General features: G+C 40.3%; 1 long non-coding RNA gene across 1 annotated transcript; it reads left to right on the top strand.

The window, feature by feature from the left end:
* Positions 1-9,478: 9,478 nt before the first annotated feature.
* On the top strand, positions 9,479-18,829 carry LOC121928236. Its single transcript, XR_006103465.1, has 3 exons — positions 9,479-9,556; positions 10,235-10,363; positions 18,790-18,829. It is a non-coding gene; the product is annotated as an uncharacterized LOC121928236 (long non-coding RNA).
* The last annotated feature ends 2,998 nt before the right edge of the window (positions 18,830-21,827 follow it).

Consider the following 21,827-nt stretch of genomic DNA (forward strand, 5'->3'; position numbering starts at 1 on the left):
CTTTTATTTCTATACCGCTTTTCCAAATATCAAGGCGGTGTACAAATTCAATAAAAATAGTACATATCACATATTAAAACAGTGTAACAATAGTTACAATCACATTCCAATACAAAATTTTAAAAACAGTATACAAACAGTTAAGATCTATCAACTGTAGCTAGAAATCCTAACTTGAACTTCTTTAGGGGAATGATTTCTCTAAAGGGAGTCAGGAGGATATGCTAACCGGAAGAGATGAGTTTTTAGTGCCTTCTTAAAGGCCTCTAAGGTAGAGCTAAGTCGAATCTCTTCCGGAAGTCTATTCCAGTATGTCGGGGCTATCGCTGTAAATGCTCTTTGGTGAGTTGTTGCTAGTCTCACCTTAGGATTTTCAAGTAGAAGCTTCCCTGTTGATCTGAGAGTGCGGGGTGGATTATGTGGGGAGAGGCGTTCCCTCAAGTAACTCGGGCCCAAGCCATATAGGGCTTTATAGGTAATCACCAACACTTTGTATTGAGCCTGGAAGCTAATTGGCAGCCAGTGTAAGGATTTTAATACCGGCGTGATGTGGTCTGATCTAGATGTACCTGTGACCAATCTGGCTGCAGCATTTTGAACCAACTGGAGCTTCCGAACCTGGTGCAAAAGTAGCCCCATGTAGAGTGCATTAAATGAGAGGTTACCAGTGCGTGTACTACTATTTCATGGTCCTTTCGGTCCAGGCAAGCATGCAGTTGGTGTATCAGCCGAAGCTGGTACCAAGCACTCTTGACCATCGCATCCACTTGAGATGAAAATTGTAGAGATGAGTCAAGGAGTAGTCCCAAACTGTGGAGATAGTCATAATCCAATTATAGTTACTGTTCATAGTATCATAGAATCGTACATTAGGAAGGGATCTCATAAGCCATCTATTCCAACCACATTTCATCCAGGAAAACACAACTAAATCATTACTGAAAGATACCCATCCAAACTCACTTTCAGGACCACCAAAGGAGGAGAAACAATTACCCTCTTAGGCAATCTATTCCATGGTTGAACAGCTCTTGCTGTAATAAAGTTCTTCCTAATATTTAAGTGGATTTTTTTTCTTTTTAATTTGAATCAATTGATTTGTGGTCTAGGGCTAGTCCACACATAAGTGCATTATGCAAACTGTTGCAGATTTTTGCAGATTTGTATCAAAGCTTAATTTTCTTCCCTTTCCTGTGCAAATTTGCATCTATTTGCCCTCCCTCTGCCGAAAATGCACAGCCATGCAAATCCATGCAAACCAGACAGATAGTCACATATTTGATAAAGCACATCCTCACAGATACTCCAGTAAAAACTGTGAAACCGTTTCCAGCAGAGTTGATGGAGTCCCCCATATCCAAACCTACCTTCTTCCTGCGCATTCTGGAAAGTTACTGTATTTCTTCATGACCTTTTATACAAGATCCGTTTATTTTATTCTTCATTCTAAGGCTGCATCTACACTGTGGAATTAATGCACTTTGACACTGCTTTAACTGCTGTGGCTCAATGCTATGGGATTCTGGGATTATCGTTTTGTGAGATATTTAGCCTTCTTTGCCAGAGAGCTCTGGTGTCACAACACACTACAAATCCCAAGGTTCCATAGAATGGCATCATGGCAGTTAAAGCAGAATCAAACTGTATGAATTCTGCACTGTCACAGCAGCTATGAAGGAAAGAAAGGAAAGAAATGTACATTCATTATTTTATATTATCTGAGTCACTTCCGCACTTTACAAAAGGGTCACAATATAGGGCTACCAGATCATCTGGATTTTCCCTCACCCCAAACAAGGTGATAATTCAATGTGCAACCTTGTAAAAGACTGTAGCCTATGTTAGACCTGCTGGGATCTGTAGGGTATAAGGTGCTGCTGTCTTTTCTAACAATTCTGGATAGTGCTATTGTTGTTTTTAAATTAAAAAAAAATATGAATATGCTGGATGGCCATCTGTTGGGATGCTTTGATTGAGAGTTCCTGCATGGCAGGGGGTTGGACTGGACTGGATGTCCCTTGTGGTCTCTTCCAACTCTACGATTCTATGATTCTATGTAATGGTCAGGGAAAGCATATTCTTGAAACCACAAGATTTCCCTCCATCTCAAATGTATATATCATTAACTCATTAACTGCTACACTCTTTCCCTTCTCTTCATCCAACCAATTTGACTATTATTTAGATCTTCGACTATGGTGAATCTTCAGAGAGTTGTTACATAGCCTCCCAAAAATGCACAGATTTTGTTTCTGTACAAATGGATTTTATTTTGCAGATTTGTATGACATTTTCTTCATTTTCAAATATTTCTTGGGCACTCCTGCTATCACCAGGAGCTTTTCATTCTCACTCCTCAGGCCATTTTAAATTGACCCAGTACTTTCCAAAATGAATTATATCTGTACTTGTCTGGTGTGCTGTGCTATTTTGTAAGCAGTAAAGATGTCTGCAACCAGTAACCATAACAATGGTTTCCATGACACAGTGTGTGTCTGCACTGCAGAAATAAAGCAGTTTGACACCATGCTAACTGGTGTGACTCAATGCTATGGAATTCTGGGATTTGTTGTTTTGTGAGATGTTTAGGTTTCTCCATTAGAGGATGGAAGGTGTCTTTTTCTGCTTTTAAAGTGGAAGTGTGAACAGTTTGGGAGTCCAATGATCTGGAAGGGTTCTCTCACCTTGAAATGTAAAACACCCGGTGTTTTATACTTTAAATCTCTTGAGAGAGAGAGAGAGAGTGCATGCATGCATGTATGCATGCACACATGTGGAAAGGGTTCTGTTTGTTAGAGTGCAGAATGCCCTCTCCCCATAAAGGAGTTTACAAACCCAAAGTCTTGGTCTCTGGGGGTGAAGAGTCATTCTCACCTGCCTTGTTTTATGTAGTCCAATATGTTGTGCTGATGCTGCAGTACAAACCTGTTACACATTACTTTTAAGAGAAATCTGTGTCCTAAAAACTTGTCATTGATTCCCAGGTGAAATATATCAAAGCTATAGGAAGCTGAACTTTTAAAGGTCAGTGTACTCAGCCTATTTGGCTATTGCTAAATAATGTTTACCGAATTGTTTCCTGCACTTGGCTGTGGGTCTTTGGCTCTCCAAAGGTGTGTGGAAGCAATAGAGCTAATGAGCCACATCATCCTTCTGAAACGACATTCTCTGTCATCTGTCAAAGACAGGAAAATCAGCCTGATAGATAGATTGTCTGTTTAAATCAGAGAGTCACTTTAGTAATCCACCTTGAAAGTAATGGATGACAAGTGAGTTCCCTCACAGAGCATCATCCTCTGATAGAGCACATTGCTTGTACTGAGAACATGAATAGGTCAGGACTGAAATAAGGACAGCAACAGAGTGAGGTCCTCTCTAGAACAGGAATGTATAACAACTGTAGATCCCATTATTCTCCCCTACTGGCTGTGCTGGTGTGGGTTGATTCAAGTTGAAATCCATCTATATCTGGAGGGTCCAGATTCCCCATCCAGACAGTAGGAGACAGAAGTGACACACCTAGGATCAGGCCAAGGGACAATCTGATCCCACATTCTGTTTCTCATCCCATATTCTGTTTCCAGTAGCACTTCTGTTCTGCTAGAGCTCAGGCCTATGCTATAAGAAGAATACAAGAAGTCAAAAAGACACTTTTCCAGGCAAGTTAATTCAGGAGACAGAACTTTCTGGGCAAATCAGGACTTTGGGCAACTCCTAGTGAGGCTTGCTCTGTCTGTAGTGGCACTGTCTTCTCTAGAGCTCGGCCAGTTAAGCTTCTTTGGGAGCTGTCCAGGCTGATGTGCAACTCCATGTTTAAAGTCAATATTTATTTATTTATTTATTTAAACATACACAGCCTTTCCCCCAAAGGGGACCCAAGGTGGTTTACAGATAAAAATAAATTTAAACACTTTGCAATTAAAAACAACAACAATTGAAATCAGCTTGCTAAAACAATATAAAATTGCATCATACATAACAAAAGTTAATCGCTGAACTCCTGAACAAACATAGTGGTGGGGTGCTGTTACTAGCAATTATGAGCCCTTTCAAGACATTACAGCCAGTATCTTATGAAGGTGAGGCCAGCCTGATACAGCTTTAGATGTAATTGCTGGCATCTTTGAGATAAAGAGGATAGGTTTTTTCCAAGTCTGTAGAAGGTGGGAGGGCCAGGAGAAGGTCCTGGCTACCAAGCATGAAGTGGAGCAGTCTGCATTTCCTCCTTATCTGTATTTTTCTTAAGTGGCACAATGAGCTTGTTGAATTCAGGAGTCATGACAGCAGTGTGCCAGGTGGCTCTGTTCCAGAAAGTCTGCAATAGGATGTAAACATAACAGCACTTCACCATCGCTCTGAGTTAGAGTATTAGAATCATATAGTTGGAAGGGACTACAAGGGCCACTTAGTCCAATTTCTTGCCTTGCAGGAATACACATCTAAAGTATCCTTGAGAAAAGGGCACCTAAACTTTGTTTAAATACTCCAGAGAAGGAGATTGTATAACCTTCTGAGGCAATCTATTCCACTGTCAGACAGCTCTTACAGTCAAAAGGTTCTTCCTAACGTTTAGGCAGAATCACCTTTTCTTTAAATTTGAATCCATTAGTTTGTATTCAGTGGAAAACAAAATATTATGGGAGGATATGTCAAAAGCATTACTGAAATCAGGATATACTACATCCACAGCACTCCCCTGATTGATCAGACTTGTAAGTCTCCTAAAGAGAGGGGGGTGGTAAGATTAAGTTGGCGTTACTTGTTTTTGAGAACGAACAGTAACTGACATGGTTCCATGACAATTAAAGGCTTCATGACAATTAAATGTGGAATCCTAGGATTTATAGATTATTGTGACACTGGTGCTCACTGACAGAGAAGGCTAAATGTCTCACACAGCTACAAATCCTAGAATTCTGTAGCATTGGGCCATGACAATTAAAGTAGTCTCAAACTACATTATTTCTTCAGTGCAGATGCAGCCCTGGACTCTTTTCTTGTATTGATATCAAGATGACTGATCAATTGATGCTTAGGTCCAGTACTCTCCCTTTTGAACATGGGGACAACATTTGCTCTCCTCCAGTCTGCTGACACCTCTCCTGGTCTCCTAGAATTCGCAAAGATCATTGACAATGGCTCTGAGATTACACCTGCAAGTTCTTTTATTATCCTTGGATGCAGTTCATCTGGGCCTGAGGACCTAAATTCATTCAGAGTATAATTTAGAATAGTATTTAGAGGTATACCTATACTATCCCTTTACCCCTTTTTTGATTCTGTCCCCTTACCAAATCATTTGTCCTATTGTTACCAATGTTTTTGTTTTGTGACAGGAATGAGGCTGCATCTGCACTTCAGAAATAATGCAGTTTGACACTGTTTTAACTGCCATGGTTTAATGATATGGAATTCTGGATTTTGTAGTTTGTTGTGGCACTGGAGCTTTCTGACAGAGAAGGATAAATGTCTCACAAAACCACAAATCCTAGAATCATAGAATCATAGAGTTGGAAGAGACCACAAGGGCCATCCAGTCCAACCCCCTGCCATGCAGGAAATCCAAATCAAAGCATCCCTGACAGATGGCCATCCGGCCTCTGCTTAAAGACCTCTAAGGAAGGAGACTCCACTACACTCCGAGGGAGTGTGTTCCACTGTCGAACAGCCCTTACTGTCAGGAAGTTCTTCCTAATGTTGAGGTGGAATCTCTTTTCCTGTAGCCTGCATCCATTGTTTCGGGTCCTGTTCTCTGAAGCAGCAGAAAACAAGCTTGCTCCCTCCTCAATGTGACATCCTTTCAAATATTTAAATAGGGCTATCTTTTCACCTCTTAACCTTCTCTTCTCCAGGCTAAACATCCCCAGCTCCCTGAGTCATTCTTCATAGGGCAAGGTTTCCAGACCTTTCACCATTTTTGTCGCCCTCCTTTGGACACGCTCCAGTTTCTCAATGTCCTATTTGAATTGTGGTGCCCAGCACTGGACACAATATTCCAGGTGGGGCCTGACCAGAGCAGAATACAGTGGCACTATTACTTCTCTTGATCTAGACACTATACTTTTATTGATGCAGCCTAGAATTGCATTGGCCTTTTTAGCTGCCACATCACACTGTTGACTCATGTTCAACTTATGGTCTACTTGGACTCCTAGATCTCTTTCACATGTACTTTCATTCAGCAATGTGTCTCCCTTCCTATATCTGTGCATTTCATTTTTCTGCCCTAAGTGCAGTACCTTACATTTCTCTGTGTTGAATTTCATTTTGTTAGCTTTGGCCCAGCTTTCTAGTCTATTCAGGTCATTTTGGATCTTGATCCTGTCCTCTGGGGTATTAGCTATTCCTCCTAATTTGGTGTCATCTGCAAATTTGATAAGTATGCTCCCAACTCTGTCATCCAGGTCATTGATAAAGATGTTGAATAGCACTGGGCCCAGGACAGAGCCCTGTGGGACCCCACTGGTCACTTCCCTCCAGGAGGAAAAAGAGCCATTGTTGAGCACCCTTTGGGTTCGGCCGGTCAACCAATTACAGATCCATTTAACAGTTACTTTGTCTAGCCCACATTTTACAAGCTTGTTTGCAAGAATGTCATGGGAAACCTTGTCAAAGGCCTTACTGAAATCAAGATATACTATATCCACAGCATTCCCTTCATCTACCAAGCTGGTAATTTTATCAAAGAAAGAGATCAGGTTTGTCTGGCATGACTTGTTTCTCTGAAACCCATGTTGACTTTTTGTGATTATGGCATTGCTTTCTAGATGTTCACAGACTCTCTGTTTAATGATCTGCTCTAGAATATTTCCTAGTACTGATGTCAGACTAACTGGATGATAATTGTTGGGATCCTCTTTTTTCCCCTTTTTGAAGATGGGGACAATGTTTGCCCTCCTCCAGTCTGCTGGGATCTCTCCTGTTCTCCAGGAGTTCTCAAAGATTATTGCCAATGGCTCTGATATTACATTTGCCAGTTCTTTTAATACTCTTGGATGTAGTTCATCTGGTCCTGGAGACTTATATTCATTTAGATTAACAAGGTATTCCTCTACTATCTCTTTATTTATTCTGTGCTGAAATTCCCCTGTTCTGTCCTCTGCTCCATTATCTTCAGGTTGAGCACCCTTTGCCTTTTCTGAGAAGACTGAGGCAAAGAAGGTGTTGAGTAATTCTGGCTTTTCTCTGTCTTCTGTTAGCATTTTGCCATCTTCTCCACACAGTGGCCCTACCGTTTCCTTCTTCTTACTTTTGCTGCGGACATATCCAAAAAAGCCCTTTTTGTTGTCTTTAACCTGTCTGGCAAGTCTGAGTTCATTCTGTGCTTTAGCTTTTCTGACTTTACCCCTACACATGCCTGCTATTTCTTTGAATTCCTTTTTTGTGATTTTCCCCTTTTTCCATTTCTTATACATCTTCCGTTTCAAACTTAGCTCGGTTGAAAGTTCCTTAGTCATCCATCCTGGTTTCTTGAGACACCTCCCATTTTTCTTTCTCACTGGAACTGTTTGAAATTGTGCCGTTAGTATCTCTCTTTTGAGAAACTCCCATCCGGTCTGAACTCCCTTCTCTTTTAGTATTTCTGACCATGGGATCACCCTCAATACTTCTCTAAGTTTACTGAAATCAGCTCTCCTAAAATCTAGGATGCATGTCTGACTATGCCTGGCTTCTCCTCTCCATTGTATAACAAACTCCAGGAGAACATGGTCACTTCCACCTAAGGATCCCATCACTTGCACCCCATTAACCAAGTCACCCTTGTTGGTTAGGATCAGATCTAAAATAGCTGACCCTCTTGTTGCCTCTTCCACCTTTTGGACCATGAAATAGTCTTCCAGGCAAGTGAGGAATTTGCTAGACCTTGAGGATCTGGCTGAGTTTGACTTCCAACAAATATCAGGGTAGTTGAAGTCGCCCATCACTACTACATCTCTCTTTTCTGACTGTGTGGTCATCTGTTCTAGAAAGACATCATCCAATTCCTCAGTCTGACTTGGGGGTCTGTAGTAGACTCCCATCATAACATCCTTGTTGTTTCCCTCCCCTTTGATTCTTATCCAGATGCTCTCCACCTGGCTTCCAGGATTGATGTCCTGGATCTCTTCACAGGTGTAAATATCTCTGACATATAGTGCTATTCCTCCTCCTTTCTTGTTTGGCCTATTTCTCTTAATAAGGTTATACCCCTCTATTTCCACATTCCAATCATGAGACTCGTCCCACCAGGTTTCAGTGATGCCTATTATATCATATTTGCTTTGCTGTACTAGGAGTTCAAGTTCATCTTGCTTATTTCCCATGCTCTGTGCATTAGTGTAGAGACATCGCAGACCACGGGTCCCATTTACTTTTTGCTTGTGCAAGTTTATTTGCCTCCCACTGCAAGTGAGAGGCAAATAAGTGAGCTTCGGCAGTTCAAGAAATGTCAAGTGTGCAATATCACACTACACTGTTATAGCACTATTATTCCACTTTAATAGCTATGGCTGCCTCCTGTGGAACCCTGGGATTTGCAGTTTAGGGAGTGGCATTTAGAATTCAAAGTCAGAACATTCTTAGCAATAGTTATAGCCATAACCCTTTACATTTCTATACCACTTCATAGTGAACTCAGCACTCTCTGAAATGGTTTACAATCTGTAATTCAATTGCCCCCAACTAGCTGGGAACTCATTTTACCAACCTATGAAAGGATGGAAGGCTGAGTCAACCTGGATCCCTGTGGGTTTGAACTCACAATGTTGTGGCTGCAGTAACGGCATTTAACCACTGTGCTACCAGGGTTCTTAGGCCTGTGTAAAGTACAAACCCCAGAATTCCACAGGAGGCAGCCATAGCAGTTAAAGTGGAATAATAATGTTATAACAGTGCAGCATGATTTTGGTACAACTTTCAGGTTTAAACTCCATGATAGGTTTGCTTTAGAGTTGCCATAAATTGGAAATGTCTTGAAGGAACACAACAACATCAAAACCAGCAACAGATTTTGGTGCAGAAAACTCAGGGCCTCAGATATCCTGACAACTGTATGAACACCAGAACTGGGGCAAAGAAAGCTAGCATGCTAGAGGGTTAATAGCATAGACCACCTACATGCTGTTGAACTGCAGAATAGTATGCTTTGGCTCAGCCTGGTTGCCACATGTCAGGCTGAGTGTTGCCTTCTACAGAACAACCTGGGTAATCCAACAGCCTCAGCTGGGCTCGTATTTCATCAGAGGCTGCTGTTGTGTTTATAAGAAACAGTACTAAAAGCAATGACCTGATGGCAGGCTATGATTTATAGATTTTTGCTGAAGGAGTATGGATGAAAATACTGCTTCCTGGCAGGCAGACATGCCCCCACCTCCCCGTCCTTTCAGCATTTTCCACTGTGGTAGCAAACCATGAGAGTGCTGTCTGAGATTTCCATTCAGGAAGGACTGGGTGCTGGCCAGATATTTAAAATGCCTTCTACATGGATAATCTAAGAGTGCTAGGGAAGCATTTCCTTCAAGCTTTTAAACAGAATATTGCTTGGTGAACAAAACATTCTTTGCAGTGAGGTCCTAAGGTGAGCTTTGAGAAGAGTATTTCTGGATTTTGGGTAACTGCTAGGAAAGAAACGAAGGAAAATCTTCTGTTGAAAAACACTCTTTGGAAGGGAATACAGATAGTGGGGAGGTACCAATTTGTCTATGAAGACAGCTGCTCAAAGGATGAAGTTTCCATAACAAAATGTATGTAAGTTTCTGAAGGTTAGGGTTGCCAGATTTCAGGGCCTCTCTGAGTCTCCAGTTTGTGTAGGTGAGAGACAAGGGTCACCTCCAGGCAAGAGAAACAGGCTGTCTGTAAATCAACAATTCAACTAGTTGAGCAGAGCTTTCTACAGTTTCCAAAGCTTAACTGATTTCTTTCAGCAATTTGCAAAGAATCTCCAGTGGTCTGTGTATTTACTTAGCTTCCTCCTTCACATCCAGTTGTTGTGGAGCCATATCTCACTTTCCATTCTGCTCTGCATCTACCTTCTGGCTAGAACCAAGTAGGCTAGATTATACCTTCCTTATCTCATCTATCCAATTCCATGATAACCACCTCATTCCATCTTGATCTGGGAATAATTTCTTTAGCTGAGATTTCTCTCTTAATTTCCAAACAGGAAAATAGGTCTGGTGTGTGTGCAGTGGAGCACCTAGTATATTTGACACCCAGGACAGATCATTTGTTAACACCCTCCTCCTTCCTTCAACAGTCTTTTCCAGGTTTGGGTTTGCTGATGGCCAGGTGTCAACGGGTGGCGACTCTCTTTATTGCCTGGCCACCAGACCTGGAAGGCAACCAGTCTCACCAGCAGCTGGATGACAAGCTGAGAGCATCTGAGGTTTGTACTTTATGCATAACACTTGTCACATCACCAGGGGGTGTCCCTAGGTCTCAGGTTTTTGGCCTGGAAACCTTAGCGCTTGGAGGGATCATGAACTGGCAGTCCTACCTGAGTAAAGGCACATACATTCAGAAATACCTTAGTATCCCCTCTGAAGCCTAGAGAGGGCCCACAATGATGTTTGAATGGAGGGAATGTGAAAAGCAGGAGGGATGCCATGTGGACCCTCTGGAGTGCCATTGTTGTGTGTGCCTTCAAGCAGCTTCTGACTTATGGCAACCCAAAGGCAGTGAATGCCTACAATAGCTATTTCAAAGTTTGCAGCAAGGCCAACAACACCCAGAAATATGTTATCTTTATTCTCTCTGTAAAGTTGAAGGCTTTCATGGCCGGCATCCAAAGTTTTTTGTGGGTTTTTCGGGCTATGTGGCCATGTTCTAGCAGAGTTTCTGACGTTTCGCCAGCATCTGTGGCTGGCATCTTCAGAGAATCTTTCTCTGAAGATGCCAGCCACAAATGCTGGCGAAACGTCAGAAAGAAACTCTGCTAGAAGATGGCCACATAGCTCGAAAAACCCACAAAAAACTATTTATTCTCTCTGTCTCTCTCCTCTCTCTCAAAGAATTCCATAGCATTGAGCCATTGCAGTTAAAATTGTGTCAAGCTGGATTGTTTCTGCAATGTGGAGGCAGCCTAGGTGCCAGTGATTTGAATCAACCCAGAGTCAAGCAATATGTTTAAGATTATTGCATGATGCTGCCATGCTAGGACTATGTCACGCCCAGATCTTAGAAGTTTGTTTAAATAGTAATTGTTGCAGTTTGAGCCAGCAAAGGCATTGACTGCCATTATAGTTACATTTAAAAAGTAATTCCTTTGTCAGCTTTTTCCAAAAATAATTAAAAGTTGCTCCTGTGTACTTAAATTGTTTTTGACTGCGACAAGTCATGAGCTTAAGCTATCTCCCCATTCCCATTTTCACGTCAACACTCAGAACAGTGTGAGACAATATTTGAACGATTGGAAAGTAATCATCTACTCTCAAGGTGACCAGACGTCATAACCGCAAAGGAGTAAATCCCATTTTCCCTCAGGATCTTGCTAGTGTGATAAAGCTCTTCACTGGAGTAAAAAAAGAAACATCTGAATAACCCATTGATCTCATGCCCAGAGACCCAGCAGCCCTAACCAAGAGCAGTTTCATAGCCACCTACTGGTATTACTGACTGTATTTAAGACTTTGGCTTCATCTGAACATATTTCTCCAGACACTGTAAAAAAAGGAGGTGGGGAAAGAGAAGAAAGCTTCTGGCTGAATGGTGGAGGACAAAATGATCAGCTCTGAGCTAGGAAAGAATGTCACTCTTCCCTGCCTTCTAGTTATTTCAATATTTCTTTCATCAGTCATCCTTTTTTATGGGGTAAGATTTCAGCCACAGAGCCTGGTTAATGTGTTGCTGCAGAACATGAGCGGTTTGGAAGATTGACTCTCACATACAGCTCTTTAATTTTCAAAACAGAAATGTTGCATAAAGCAGACTTCTTTTGAGAGAGAGAGAGAGAGAGGGGGGGGTTTGGCTTTCTGAGTAAAATGGCTGAGTCATTTTTGCCTGGAAAAAAACACCACCACTTGGCCACGTGAGACTATTCCTTTGCTGATGCTTTTCCTTATTTATTTTTAGTGCTGATGCTAGTTTAAACAGTTTAAAAAAATAATAAAAAAGAGGAAATGCAGTTTTCTTGAGAAGTGCTGCGGCTTGCTGTGACGATTTTAGCAGACTGCAGGAATCCATGTTGTAAGGAGAGACAGAGGCAGAAGTCAAACATTTTGTTGGATAACAAAATCACTCCTGGCACTAGCACACAGCATCTTTGGCAAAGTTTGTAAATGCTACTGGTTTTGGACGATAGATCCCAGAATCCCACAGGCAGCATAGCCACTGGTCATGCTAGAGGGGGAATTCTTGGAGTTCTAGCTCAAAAAAACCATCCACAAAAACACTGGACTTTGCTGTCATGGTTAATGATATTCTTGACAAAAAACAGAATTATTCTATAAGCTGCACTATCTTCTCAGTAGTTCAAAATCTCCTTCTGTAGCTGAAGTGTGTAAAATGGGAGGTTGGACAATGTATGGTGTTTCAGTGTCCACATGCCCATGATTTTGATCATAGGTACACTAGAAACATGTGCCAGAATCTCATATCACCATATATGTTATATATCTTTATGTATATGTAGTTATGTAGCAGAGATACTAAGAAACCCCATTAGTTAAATGTGAAGATGCATAATGGGACATTGGCAAAAGTGCCCAACACTCATGGGTACCCAGTGTGCATCAGGACTGATGTTATATGCATCAGGATCAAGGTGATGTACATGCCATTGTGCATTGGTCTCATAGTACAATGATCCCACTGTGCAATGGCCATTTTACCATTTCTGCTGTGTAGTAAGAAAACAGCAGCTCTCTTCTGGATACAGACATTATAGAACTGCCCAATTCTAAGGACTTCACCACATTAAAAAAAACAAAGGAAAAATCAATCTGGAGACCAGCGGTCTCCATAGCTTGCCTTTTGCTGAACAGGAAAAATCCGCTCAGCAAAAGTCATGCTTTGGTTAATGTCTCCCCTTAGGAAGTGCTATGAATGGAAGTGCTATGAGGGCATGTGAAGCAGCATGGAGAAAGGCACTACAGTCCTGATTGGATTTGCCTTTTCTTTTTCATGTGGTAAAGTCCAAATTCCCAAAGACGTAACAGGGAACTGAAAGTTTCAGGGAACTGACATCCAAAATATAAGGAGGGCCAAAGCTTTCTTAATTCTGCTTAGAAAGAACAGAGGTAGGGATAGTTAATTCTCTGGGCCACATAAAACCTGCAACATTGGGGCACTTTCAAATATTATCACTGTGTCGTCATCATCATCATCATCATCATCATCATCATCATCGTCATCATCATCATCATATGGAATTCTGTATAGGATTTATATATGCACAAGCACCATATTTAGGGTGCTACACTGTGGATTCATCCTGATTCCTGCCCCAATCCCCATTTATTGGAAAGCAGCCACTGCAATTGATGTGAGTTGGTTTACCTGTTGATCAGGAAGCAGATGCCTGATGTTTCTACCTTCCTCCCATGAGCAAAAGCAGAAGCAGACGCAGACCCCCTCTTGCAATTCCCCCTTGTGCTGGAGACTGCTAGTACAAAAGGGGATGGGAATGGCAGTCGGCTGCTTCCCAATTAAAAGCGGAACAGATCCTTGTTGACTGCAGCAGCTGCTTCTAAGTAAATGGGGATTAGAGGACATTCATTGTCCCTACGCAGCCCCTAAATTGCCCCACCGTTGCCCCAAAACTGGGATTCAAGATGGCTTATGAATTAAAATGAGTATGATATATAATTATATATATATTGTGTGAATACACACACACAGAGTTTATACACACACACACATATATATATATATATATGATGTATAAATAAAATATAAATGGGACAAGATGCTACATTTGGGTTGCATAGTGTTACTCTCCACATGCAAAGTTGCATGTAATTGGTGAGATACTATATGGTTGCTCATAACAAAAGAGTTCTGCATACACAGCCCTGTTAAGAGCTCCTGTGTCACTTGCTCCTCTGCTATTCTGTTGTTGGTGGAGAATGGAGGAGATCAGAAAATCCTTAAGGTTTCTATAAGTCAGAAATGACATGAAGACATACAACAGTACATTTGATAGGCTAAATCCTGGGGTGGATTTATAACTCCCCTGGCATGGAAGCCACCAACAATTACTTGCCTAAATTAATCAAACCTACCCAACACTGAGTCTGCTAGATTAATTATCTAATTCAATACATGGTAGCTTCCTAAGCAGAGCAGAGAACAGGAGCTTGAGAAAACTTTTATTTTTAGTGCTGACACCAGAAAGAGGAGAAGGTGGAGGAGGAGTGGGAGCAGGAAAGGAAACAAAGTAAAGAAGAGCTTTTGTTTAATATTTAATATTGACACAGTCCCTTTAAAGTTTATTTAGCATTTAATATTTCATTGCAGAATGGAGAGGGCTGTTACCATCATTTCTATCATGCCTTGAGTATAGATAGATAGATAGATAGATAGATAGAGAGATAGAGAGAGAGAGAGAGAGAATTTTTTGGTAAAGAACTGAGGAGGAAAAAAAGCCTCTCTTCTTTTTGATGCACTCTCTGAAATTTGTCCCAAAGAGTTTACATAAAATGGTTGACGGCAATGGTTGAGATGACCTCTATGGAGTAAGGCTAAAAATAACAGCCATAGTGTAGGGCTGCTCATTTTGTATAATATTGTAAGTTGGCTCTCAGGAAGAATAGGCCTGTTTCTGGGTCCCTGTGACATCTTTGGTGTCAAATAGAGTAAGTTTTCCCTCTCCTACAGGCCAGTTTTTCATTCGAGAAGGCCAATTTGCACTATTACTCTGTGTTACTTATTTTTATTTTTTATTGTACTTTTGGTTGCCATTTGCATTGGTGATTTCTATGCATATGTTAATTGGTACTTTAATAACCAGTCAATCAGTTGATTCCACATTTTTGTTGTTGTGTGCCTTCAAGTCATTTCTGACTTACAGAGAATCTAGGGATCAGTGAGGTATAATAAGATAATGTGTCCTATTCCAAGTAGTGTCACTTTTTGTTAATTGTGCTATTGTGCTATGAATATTTCATTCAGATGTTTTGTAAGTTTGTTTGGAATTGCTCCTAACAACAACATGTTCCATGATAACAATAACAACAACAATAAGCATATTGAAAAATCATCAAGGTAGTTTCAAAACCGCAGCAACGGGAGCACAATATCCAAAGGAAATAGTTCAATGGAAGTAATAATGTAGTACCATTGCATTCTGCTTTTGTCAGACCTTACCTGGAATACTGTATCCAGGTCTGGGCATCACAATTCAAGAAGGTTATTGACAAGCTGTAGCATGTCCAACATGATCAAAAGTCTAGAAATCAAGCCGTGTGAAGAACAACTTAGGGAGATGGGTATGATTTGTTTGGAGAAGACAGAGAAGTGACATGGCAAGCTATGTTTAAATATATAAATGTATGTTATGTCAAAGATGGAGCAAGCTTATCATCTGTCATTTCAGAGACTAGAACACAAACTAGTGCATTCACATTACAAGAAAAGAGATTCCACTTAAACATTAGGAAGAACATCTTTACTGTAATAGCTGTTCAACAGTGGAATAGGCTGCTGGGGAAGGGAGAGTTTGACCTCTTTTGGAGGTCTTTAAACAGAGGTTGGATGGGCATTTTTCAGAAATGCTGTAATTGTGTATTCTTGCATTTTGGGGGTTGGATGAGATGGCTCTTGGAATCTCTTTCAACTCTAAGATTCTATGATTCCATGATTCATCCGTGAATTGTGATGTTGTGCAACATTGGCAAAATAGGCTGCTTGCCATAGGTTGATGCCAACTTGATGGCAAATAACAGTAATGAAGTTCCGCTACTGAAGTGATTCAGTATTTACAAAATGTTCCCTTTCCCAACTGCATGGGTACATATTTATATCGTGAAGGGGATGAACACTATGCATTGAGAGTTTATGGACATTTGTATTGTGCATTTAGTTTTGCATGGTGACAACCAATGTAGAGACATAATGTCACGAGAAATGCAGCCTTGGGAATATCATTTATTTCAGCAGACCTTCCTGGAATAAAAAACTTGGCCAGACAAGACTCTCCCACACATGTGATGACTCAGCCCATGGTTATCGGTTATTGGTATTGGTTATTGTTTTGGTTCTTAATTGTTGAATTTTACCCTTATACTGTTTAATCCTTTTTTAAAGGGGGGATATTATGTATACATCATCATCATCATCATCATCATCATCATCATCATTATTGTTATTATTATTATTAACCTTTATTTATAAAGCACTGTAAATTTACACAGCGCTGTACATACAATCTTTTTAATTGGACAGTTCCCTGCCCTCAGGCTTACATTGAGGTATTTTATTCTTTGTACGCCACTTTGATTGTCTTGACAAAAAGCGAGATAGAAATAAAAGTTTTATTTTTATTATTATTTTATAAAGTGAGGCTCCATCTCCTCAATGCAGCCTCTTGGGCTTTGAATGTATGATTTCAAGACTTCAAGCCTTATCATACTACACTGCTGTAGTGCTGTATTCCATTTTAACTGCCATGATAACATCCTGTGGAATCCTGGGATTTGCAGATGATGATGATGACAATTATGATGAATATTTTACTTCTATTTCACTTTCCCCCCATAATGGAACTCAAAGTGGCTAGTAGTTGTTGTTGTTATTATGTGTCTTCAAGTCATTTCTGATTTAAGGTGACCCTAAGGCCTCCCTATTATGGGGTTTTATTGACAAGATTTGTTCAGAAGAGGTTTGCCATTGCTTTCCTCTGAGTCTCAGAACATGTGACTTGCCCAAAGTCACCCCGTGGGCTTCAATGCCAAGCTGGCAATTGAACTCCGGTCTCCAGAGTTGCAGTCCAACATTTAAACCACCAAGCCACACTGGTGCCCTCAAAACAGCTTACAACAGTTAGAGAACACTGTTAAAATATAAAAGTTTAAATACAAAATATAAAAGTTTAAATACAATTAAATTAAAAAATTAAAACCAGGTTAAAATATTCAATTCAATTTTTATTAATGCTTAAGCCAAAGGCCATTTGCATGATTAAAATGTAAAACCGATGACAGGAATTCAGAATTATAAAATGCTCCATCAAATAACTGACATCCAGATTTTATACATTGAACATAATGAAATTCCAGACAATTAAATAAAACAACATTAAAAACAACTTCAAAGTTTAGATAAGATCATCCCCATGACAATCGACTGCAGTGTCCACTATTACCCTTGCCCAAATTTTGATTACTGCTGAGGCAAACAGTGAAACCTTATAAGTTACCTTAGAATCAATATCAGACAGGAGATAAAAAATCTTTTCAGAAGTGGTATTAGACTATAAACTGGACAGAATAGATCCCATAAATTTAGTTCTTGGGTCAGTATATAGTGAGCAAAAAAGCAGATAATGAGGCAAATCCTCGATTTCTGGAGCTCCACAAATACATAAATGGAAATCCTTAGGTGTGTGTGAATATCTGCCATCGATCATGGCTGAAGGCATTGTTTGAAAACGAAGAGCTGTAAAAGCCTGCCTAAGCTTTGGGAATGTAAGCCATCTGATGGTCCAATTTATATAATCTAAACCATTTGGAAAATTTCGAATTGTTAATAGCCAGTCTATCCAGATATTCACGAAGCTTCTCTCTTGAATTCTAGGTAGAAGAATTTTCAGTTAGAGCAGGATATGATTCAAGCAACCTATGGTATCTTAAACTCCAGACTTTGCAGCTTGGTAAATGTTGAAAACACAACTTAGGAAAAACCTTAACCGGAGAATCTATTACAGATCTCCAGTAGTTAAATAAAGTCATATGAATACGAGCTCTGATGGAAGGGAAGCCAACCACTGCCTGAACCAAAGCTGCAGGCGTGCCAGGTGAAAGTAGAAGCAATTTCTTCAGAAATGTATTCTGGGGGGCCTCCAGTTTGACCATATTTTTCTTAACACTTGAGTTGCTTCTGTCTGTATGCATTGTAGCAATTCAGTTGGGATATCATCCATTCCAGTGACTTATTTTATCCAATTTCTCTTATTGCATCTTCCACTTGCATCCTCATACATCTCTTCATTCCATGTTTCAATCATTTTCTCATCTCTTTTATATAACTCTTTTCTGTATTGTCAGACAACACAGAAAAGAGTTATATAAAAGAGATGAGAAAATGAATGAAACATGGAATGAAGAGATGTATGAGGATGCAAGTGGAAGATGCAATAAGAGAAATTGGATAAAATAAGTCACTGGAATGGATGATATCCCAACTGAATTGCTACAATGCATACAGACAGAAGCAGTTAAGTAAAACATGGCAACAAAAAACAAAGATATGGCCAACCCATTGGAAACGATCAATATATATCTCAAAACACAAGAAGGAGATACAAAAAATGTAGCCATTATAGAATCATAGCATTAATCTCACAAACAAGCAAAATTATGCTCAAAATTCTGCAACACAGAATCCAATCATACACGGAGAGGGAAATTCCACAGGTGCAAGTGGGATTTAGGAAAGGAAAAAGCACCAGGGACCACATCGCAAACATACAATGGCTAGTGGAGCACACCAAAGACATGGGAGTGCCAGCACATTTGATAGTCCTGATGATAAATCTGTGCCAATTACAAGAGGCTACTTTCAGAACTGAATCTGGAGAAGCAGAGTGGTTCCCAATAAGCAAAGGGGTCAGGAAAGGCAGCATTTCATCAGCCTACTTGTTCAACTTTTATGCAGAACACATCATAAGAAAAGCACAGCTGGAATCAGAAGAAGGAGGAGTGAAGATAGGATGAAGGAACATCAACAACCTAAGGTATGTGGATGATACCATAATAATAGTGGAAGACATCATAGACTTGGAATGGTTACTATGGATGGTCAAAAATAAAAGTGCAAAGGCAGGATTAATGCTGAAAATACAAAGAAAACAAAAATTATGACCACAGAAGAGATACAGTCTAGACAATGAGGAAATAAAAATAAAAAATTTCCTTGCTTAGGGTCAAATATTGATCAAAATGGTGACTGCAGTCAAAAAATAAGAAGATTAGGAGTGGGAAGGGCAGCTATGAAAGAAATAGAAGAGCTACTGAAGAGTAAAGATATACAACTGAGGACAAAAGTTAAAACCGTCAATGCCATTGTATTCCCCATGACCATGTAAGGATGTGAGAGCTGGACAGTAAAGAGGGAGCGAAAGGACAGGCCCAACACCATCGGGCCTGAAGAGGAAGAGCCTTCCCCTCCCTCCTTCCAACTGTCATCTTTTGGTCTTTTTTTAAAAAATTATTTTTTATTTTAATTTACAAACCATTCATAAAATCCTCACATCATTCTACATCGTCTACCACAAATAAACAAATAATTAAACAAACATTTGACAATATTGAAAAAAGAATATATAACTAGAAAAGATATAAAATAAAGAAAAATATAAAAAGAGAAAAGAGAAGGAAGAAAAAGGAAAAAAAAAACAGAAAAAACCCTCACATCTTACAATTAAAACATTTAAACGTACATACACTCACAGATTCTTGTATGTATTTTTCCAATATATAAATCACTTCCAGGATAATTGTTTACTTTCGTTTCCCATAGTCTTATTCTACTCCCTATTCCTTTTATTAACTTTCTAGTCATGCTCTAATACAGGGGTAGGCAACCTTTTTGAGCCGGGGGCCGGGTTGCTGTCCCTCAGACAACTGGGGGGGTCGAAGCCAAAAATAAATAATTAAATAATTTTTTTTTAAAAAAATTAAATATATAAATAAACCAGGAGAAATGTAGGACAAAATTTTCAAATGGAAGACACTTTTTTAAAAAATGGAGGACATGTGAAAAAATTTGTTGATTTTTTAAAAAATGTTAATATAAATGCATGTTTCTGAGGCTTCTATAGACAATTGCCCCCAAAAGGCCCCGGTGGCAATCGGTGGCAGGACCGGGCTGGGGCCGGTCCCAAGGCCTCGCCGGGCCGCAGGTTGCCTACCCCTGATCTAGTGGCTGTGAACCAAGCTACGTCCTGCAAAGAGCAGGTTGGTTTACCTCATAGGATGGCAGAGGTTTACATAAGATCAGGGAAGATACTCTTTGCCAATCAAGTTTCTTATAGGTATAGAGGTGCTAAAACATTTGGACTCTTCAGAGGTCACAGAAATAAAAGTTTTGCTGCCACTGTTCTCCAGATCTATTGGTCTGTTCTTTCAAGCTATCCTAACCATCAGCATGAGGAAGGCTGGTAGAGGCTGATTTCAAAAGGGTCAGACTCCTGCTTCCTTGTGTGCATGCCTTCAAGTCACCTGTCAATTTATGGCTACCTCATGAATTTCATAGGGTTTTCTTAGGCAAGGAATACTAAGAGGTGGTTTTGCCAATTACTTCCTCTGAAATATAGCCTACAACACCTGGTATTCATTGGTGATCTCCCATCCAAGTACTAATCAGGGCTTACACTAATCAGATTTTAAAATCAGACAGTTATGATGGATTCCACACTATGATGTTGCCTATATGTGTCCCAGTTTTCAGCTATGAAATAATGGAGAATTCAGTAGCCCCCCAAAGGCCCCGGCAGCAATCGGCGGCAGGACCAGGCTGGGGCCGGTCCCAAGGCCTTGCCGGGCTGCATCCGGCCCATGGGCCGCAGGTTGCCTACCCCTGCTCTAATATTTCTCTTTAGTTTTTCCGGGCACAAATGCCATCTGTGGAACATTTTTAAAAAGTTATCTCTATAGTCTTGACACAAAGTAAACTTGTTTGAATCTTTGAGGGCTTTCTCCCATTTCTCCAAGCTAATCTCTTTTCCTATGTTTTGAGCCCACTTAATCATTGTCTTTTTCACAGTTTCTTGTTCCATTTTTTGGTCTTTCAATAACTTATAATATCGGGCAATATGTCCTTTCTTTTTGTCGAAGAGGATCTGATTGATTCCTTCTTTGTTTTCTTTGATCCCTTTTTCTGTTTTGTCTTTCTTATATCTTTCTAGTAACTGTCTATGTAAAAACCAATCTATCTCCATGTTGTCTTCTCTTATTTGGTCTAAAGTCTTAAATCCTGTATCATTGCTTTTTCTACCTGTTATCAATTGTTTGTATGTTATCCATGGGGTAGTTTTATTTTTCCTTGTTCTATTGAATAAAGCTTCTTGTGGGGAGGTCCATGTTGGAAGTTCTCTATACAGTTTTCCTTTAATCTTCACCCATGTATTGAGCAAAGCTTTTCTTATAATGTGATGCATAAAGTCTTTATTGTCTCTTAACTTATTATACCACAAGAAAGCATGATACCCGAATCTCATATTTGTACTCTCCAAACATAGCAATTTCTCGTTCTCTAGTCTTGCCCAATCTTGCAGCCATTGCAAACATGCAGCTTGAAAATAGATTTTTAGATTGGGTAGTGCTAAACCTCCTTTCGCAATTTCATCTGTCAAGATCTTCCATGAGATTCTGGGTTTCTTTTCCTCCCACAAGAATTTAGTTATCTCCTTTTGGTCTTAGAGGGAGTGAAAGGACAGGCCCAACGCCATCAGGCCTGAAGAGGAAGAGCCCTCCCCTCCCTCCTTCCAAGTGTCATCTTCTGGCCTTAGAGGGAGCGAAAGGACAGGCCTGATGCGATCAGGCCTGAAGAGGAAGAGCCCTCCCCTCTCTCCTTTCAACTGTCATCTTCTGGCCTGGGAAGGAGTGAAAGGACAGGCCCAACGCCATCAGGCCTGAAGAGGAAGAGCCCTCCCCTCCCTCCTTCCAAGTGTCATCTTCTGGCCTTAGAGGGAG

This window comes from Sceloporus undulatus, chromosome 4, assembly GCF_019175285.1.
Source record: "Sceloporus undulatus isolate JIND9_A2432 ecotype Alabama chromosome 4, SceUnd_v1.1, whole genome shotgun sequence".
Classification (NCBI taxonomy): domain Eukaryota; kingdom Metazoa; phylum Chordata; class Lepidosauria; order Squamata; family Phrynosomatidae; genus Sceloporus; species Sceloporus undulatus.